Below are 6,000 nucleotides of genomic sequence, written 5' to 3'. Positions count from 1 at the left end.
GGCCAGATCCCATGGCTCAGTGTTGCCCAGTGACTATGGCCGTGGGGGCGGTGTGGCTACCAGGGTGTGGCGTTCGGTGGCAGTGAGTGTTGGACGGGGTGAAAACCCGCTCTTTCTTCGGACGGGCCGCTAGCGGCGAAACTCGCTTCCTTCCTGAAGACGTCGTCGCGGCTCTCATTACCCGTCGTGTTGCTCCAGGGGAAACTCTGACCCTCGGGTTGGGCGATGGCGGCGCTCCAGTGTCGTTTCCTTCCTGAAGGCGCCGCCTTGGAGCTCACGGTTCGTCATAGGTGGCTTCATCTCATCGCAGTGGCGTGTTCACGGCGGCGGACCCCGGTGGCTATTGTAGTGCTAAGGGAAGTGTTGCTGCGTTCAGCATCTTTGTATCCTGCCTTGGGTGTGTGCTGTGTTTTGGTGGCATGCGTTTGTACCGTGCTGCCGTGGATTGTGCTTTATATATAAAACGGGGCGAAAGCATTTTTGGGTAATAAAAACCGAGGATCTTTTGTTTAATGTTTGTCAATGAAGCACCCGGAGCTCATGTAGAACGTACTCCAAATTTGAATTTGTAGTACACATCCATGTGTTGAGCCCCCAACTAGAATTATTGAACTTGCTTTACACTGTCTGAATTATGTGTACATCTTGCCTTCAGTTTGCATGGTATTAATGAAACTTGATTAAGAGTGGTCGAAACTTCCTAAAAAATCTCATGAAACTCAATGAAAGTTGCTCAAAAGTTAATGAGAGTCGATCATTTTTGAAATTGTTTCCCACCTTGCTCCGCGAAAGCATTTGTGTACGAGTGAAACTACAAGTATGAGATTTATTAGCTTCTAGGAAGCCAGAGCTAAATCATACACTCACCCTTACTGCTTCTTTCATATGGTTGGTCAGTCAGATGTTCGATATGTGTCGAATATATGCATGAGTTTGACTACAAGTGGATTTATAATTACTCATATAAATAGAACAGTCATTATTCTCTGATTTAAATGAATAATCGTCTCGCACTAAACAAGATCCAGATATAATGTTCATGCTCAATGCTGGCACCAAATAACAATTATTCAGGTATAAAACTAACCCCGAAGGCAGATGTAGAGGTAGCGTGCCGACGGCGATCTCATCAACTTTGGAACCATTACTAATGCGCATGGTCACCTCGTCCTTAGTCAATCTTCATTTAATCCATAGTCCCTGCTTCGAGTTATAAATATGAGCAACCGAACCGGTATCAAATACCCAGGCACTACTACGAGAATTAGTAAAGTACACATCAATAACATGTATATCAAATATACCTTTGTTCACCTTGTCATCCTTCTTATCCGCCAAATACTTGAGGCTGTTCCGTTTCCAGTGACTAGTCCCTTTGTAGTAGAAGCACTCAGTTTCAGGCTTGGGTCCAAACTTGGGTTTCTTCCCGGGAGTGACTACTTGCTTGTCAGTCTTTTTGAAGTTCTCCTTCTTTTTACCCTTGCCCTTTTTCTTGAAACTAGCTAGTGGTCTTGTTAACCATCAACACTTGATGCTCCTTCTTGATTTCTACCTCCGCGGCCTTTAGCATCGCGAAGAGCTCGAGAATAGTCTTATTCATCCCTTGCATATTGTAGTTCATCATGAAGTCTTTGTTGCTTGGTGGTAGTGATTGAAGAACTATGTCAATGAGTCAATCATCTGGAAACTCCCAGCTGAGTCAAGTGATTATGGTACCCAGACATTCTGAGTATGTGCTCACTAACAAAACTGCTCTCCTCCATCTTGCAGCTATAGAACTTGTTGGAGACTTCATATCTCTCAACTCGTGCATTTGCTTGAAATATCAACTTCAACCCCTGGAACATCTCATATGGTCCATGACGTTCAAAACGTCCTTGAAGTCCCGATTCTAAGCCGTAAAGCATGTCATACTAAACTAACGAGTAGTCATCAACATGCGACTGCCAGGCATTCACATTGTCTCCAGTTGCTGGGGCAGGTGGTACACCGAGCGGTGCATCAAGGATATAATTCTTATGTGCAGCAATGAGGATAATCCTCAAGTTACGGACCCAGTCTGAGTAGTTGCTGCCATCATCTTTCAACTTAGCTTTCTCTAGGAACGCATGTTGGGGCACGCGGTAATTTCAAAAAAATTCCTACACACACGCAAGATCATGGTGATGCATAGCAACGAGAGGGGAGAGTGTGTCCAGGTATCCTCGTAGACCAAAAGCGGAAGCGTTATGCCAATGTGGTTGATGTAGTCGTACGTCTTCACGATCCGATTGATCTTAGCACCGAACGTACGTCACCTCCGAGATCAGCACACCTTTAGCTCGGGGACGTCCCTTGTACTCTTGATCCAGTTGACGCCGAGGAAGAGTTTCGTCAGCACGACAGCATGGTGACGATGATGATGAAGTTACCGGCGCAGGGCTTCGCCTAAGCACTACGACGATATGACTGAGGTGTGTAACTGTGGAGGGGGCACCGCACACGGATAAACAATGTCAACTTGTGTGTCCTAGGGTGCTCCCTTGCCCCCGTATATAAAGGAGCAAGGGGGAAGACCGGCCGACCCTTGGGGCACACCAAGGAGGGGAAGAGTCCTCCTCTAGGAGTAGGACTCCACCTTTCCTAGTCCAACTAGGAGGGGGAAGGGGGAAGGAAGGGGAGGGAGAGCGAGAGGGAAAGAGGGGCTGCGCCCCCTCCCATAGTCAAATTCGGACTCCCCTAGGGGGGGCACCTCCTGGGCTGCTGCCCTCTCTCTCCCCTAAGGCCCAATACTTCCCCGGGTGGTTTCGGTAACCCCTCCGACACTCCGGTTTTCTCCGGAATCACTCGGAACACTTCCGGTGTCCGAATATAGCCGTCCAATATATCAATCATTATGTCTCGACCATTTCGAGACTCCTCGTCATGTCCATGATCACATCCGGGACTCTGAACTACCTTCAGTACATCAAAAGACATAAACTCATAATATCGATCATCATCGAGCGTTAAGCATGCAGGCCCTACGGTTTCGAGAACTATGTAGACATGACCGAGACACGTCTGCGGTCAATAACCAATAGCGGAACTTGGATGCTCATATTGGTTCCTACATATTCTACGAATATCTTTATCGGTCAAACAGCATAACAACATACGTTGTTCCCTTTGTCATCGGTATGTTACTTGCCCGAGATTCGATCATCGGTATCTCAGTACCTAGTTCAATCTCGTTACCGGCAAGTCTCTTTACTCGTTTCGTAATACTTCATCCCGCAACTAACTCATTAGTTACAATGCTTGCAAGGCTTATAATGATGAGTATTACCAAGAGGGCCTAGAGATACCTCTCCGAAACATGGAGTGACAAATCCTAATCTTGATCTATGCGAACCCAACAAACACCTTCGGAGACACCTGTAGAGCACCTTTATAATCACCCTTTGACGTTGTGACATTTGGTAGCACACAAAGTGTTCCTCCGGTATTCGGGAGTTGCATAATCTCATAGTCTGAGGAACTTGTATAAGTCATGAAGAAAGCAGTAGCAATGAAACTAACACGATCATAATGCTAAGCTAACGGATGGGTCATGTCCATCACATCATTCTCCTAATGATGTGATCCCGTTCATCAAATGACAACACATGTCTATGGTTAGGAAACATAACCATCTTTGATTAACAAGATAGTCAAGTAGAGGTATAGTAGGGACTATAGGTTTTGTCTATGTATTCACACATGTACTAAGTTTCCAGTTAATACAATTCTAGCATGAATAATAAATATTTATCATGACTTAAGGAAATAAATAATAACTTTATTATTGCCTCCAGGGAATATTTCCTTCAGTCCCCCACTTGCACTAGAGTCAATAATCTAGATTATATAGTAATGATTCTAACACCCATGGAGCTTTGGTGCTGATCATGTTTTGCTCATGAGAGAGGCTTAGTCAATGGGTCTGCAACATTCAGATCCGTGTGTATCTTGCAAATCTCTATGTCCCCTTCCGACACTTGATGACGGATGGAATTGAAGCGTCTCTTGATGTGCTTGGTTCTCTTGTGGAATCTGGATTCCTTTGCCAAGGCAATTGCACCAGTATTGTCACAAAAGATTTTCATTGGACCCGATGCACTAGGTATGACAGCTAGATCAGATATGAACTCCTTCATCCAAACTCCTTCGTTTGCTGCTTCCGAAGCAGCAATGTACTCCACTTCTCACGTAGATCCTGCCACGACGCTCTGCTTGGAACTGCACCAACTGACAGCTCCTCCATTCAATAAAAATACATATCCGGTTTGCGACTTAGAGTCATCCGGATCAGTGTCAAAGCTTGCATCGACGTAACCATTTACGACGATCTCTTTTTCACCTCCATAAATGAGAAACATATCCTTAGTCATTTTCAGGTATTTCTGTTGGGGAACGTTGCAGAAAACAAAAATTTTCCTACTCGTTTCACCAAGATCATCTAGGAGTTCATCTAGCAACGAGTGATCAGATGCATCTACATACCTTTGTAGATCGCGCACGGAAGCGTTCAAAAGAACGGTGATGATGTAGTCGTACTCGACGTGATCCAAATCACCGATGACCAGCGCCGAACGGACGGCGCCTCCGCGTTCAACACACGTACGGAACAGCCACGTCTCCTCTTCTTGATCCAGCAAGGGAGGGAGGAGAGGTTGAGGGAGATGGCACCAGCAGCAGCACGACGGCGTGGTGTTGATGGAGCTGCAGTACTCCGGCAGAGCTTCGCTAAGCACTATGGAGGTGGAGGAGGTGTTGAGGAGGGAGAAGGAGGCAACCAAAGGCCAGGGCGTTCAGGTATGAAGTCCCTCCTCTCCCCCCACTATATATAGGGGTGCCAAGGGGGGTGGCCGGCCCTAGGAGATCCAATCTCCTAGGGGGTGCGGCGGCCAAGGGGGGGTTTCCCTCCCCCCAAGGCACCTAGGAGGTGCCTTACCCTCCTAGGACTCTTGCCCCCTTGAACCCTAGGCGCATGGGCCTATGTGGGGCTGGTGCCCTTGGCCCATTAGGCCAAGGCGCACTCCCTTACAGCCCATGTGGCCCCCCGGGACAGGTGGACCCACCCGGTGGACCCCCGGGACCCTTCCGGTGGTCCCGGTACAATACCGATAACCCCGAAACTTGTCCCGATGTCCGAAACAGGACTTCCCATATATAAATCTTTACCTCCGGACCATTCCGGAACTCCTCGTGACGTCCGGGATCTCATACGGGACTCCGAACAACATTCGGGTTACTGCATATACATATCCCTACAACCCTAGCGTAACCGAACCTTAAGTGTGTAGACCCTACGGGTTCGGGAGACAAGCAGACATGACCGAGACGACTCTTCGGTCAATAACCAACAGCGGGATCTGGATACCCATGTTGGCTCCCACATGCTCCACGATGATCTCATCGGATGAACCACGATGTCGAGGATTCAATCAACCCCGTACGCTATTCCCTTTGTCTATCGATATGTTACTTGCCCGAGATTCGATTGTCGGTATCCCAATACCTCGTTCAATCTCGTTACCGGCAAGTCACTTTACTCATACCGTAATGCATGATCCCGTGACCAGACACTTGGTCACTCTGAGCTCATTATGATGATGCATTACCGAGTGGGCCCAGTGATACCTCTCCGTCATACGGAGTGACAAATCCCAGTCTTGATCCATGTCACCCAACAGACACTTTCGGAGATACCCGCAGTCTACCTTTATAGTCACCCAGTTACGTTGTGACGTTTGGCATACCCAAAGCACTCCTACAGTATCCGGGAGTTACACGATCTCATGGTCTAAGGAAAAGATACTTGACATTAGAAAACTCTAGCAAACGAACTATACGATCTTGTGCTATGTTTAGGATTGGGTCTTGTCCATCACATCATTCTCCTAATGATGTGATCTCGTTATCAATGACATCCAGTGTCCATAGTCAGGAAATCATGACTATCTGTTGATCAATGAGCTAGTCAACTAGAGGCTCACT

At 47.2% G+C, this 6,000-nt stretch overlaps 1 pseudogene; it reads left to right on the top strand.

Annotated features, from left to right (window-relative positions):
• Window positions 1-225: 225 nt before the first annotated feature.
• Window positions 226-6,000, top strand: part of LOC119279347 — a 54,987-nt pseudogene continuing 49,212 nt past the window's right edge.

This window comes from Triticum dicoccoides, chromosome 3B (genome assembly GCF_002162155.2).
Source record: "Triticum dicoccoides isolate Atlit2015 ecotype Zavitan chromosome 3B, WEW_v2.0, whole genome shotgun sequence".
In the NCBI taxonomy this organism is placed as follows: Eukaryota; Viridiplantae; Streptophyta; class Magnoliopsida; order Poales; family Poaceae; genus Triticum; species Triticum dicoccoides.
Note: the sequence above shows the minus strand (reverse complement) of the source record. Positions and strands in the feature narration are given on the sequence as shown.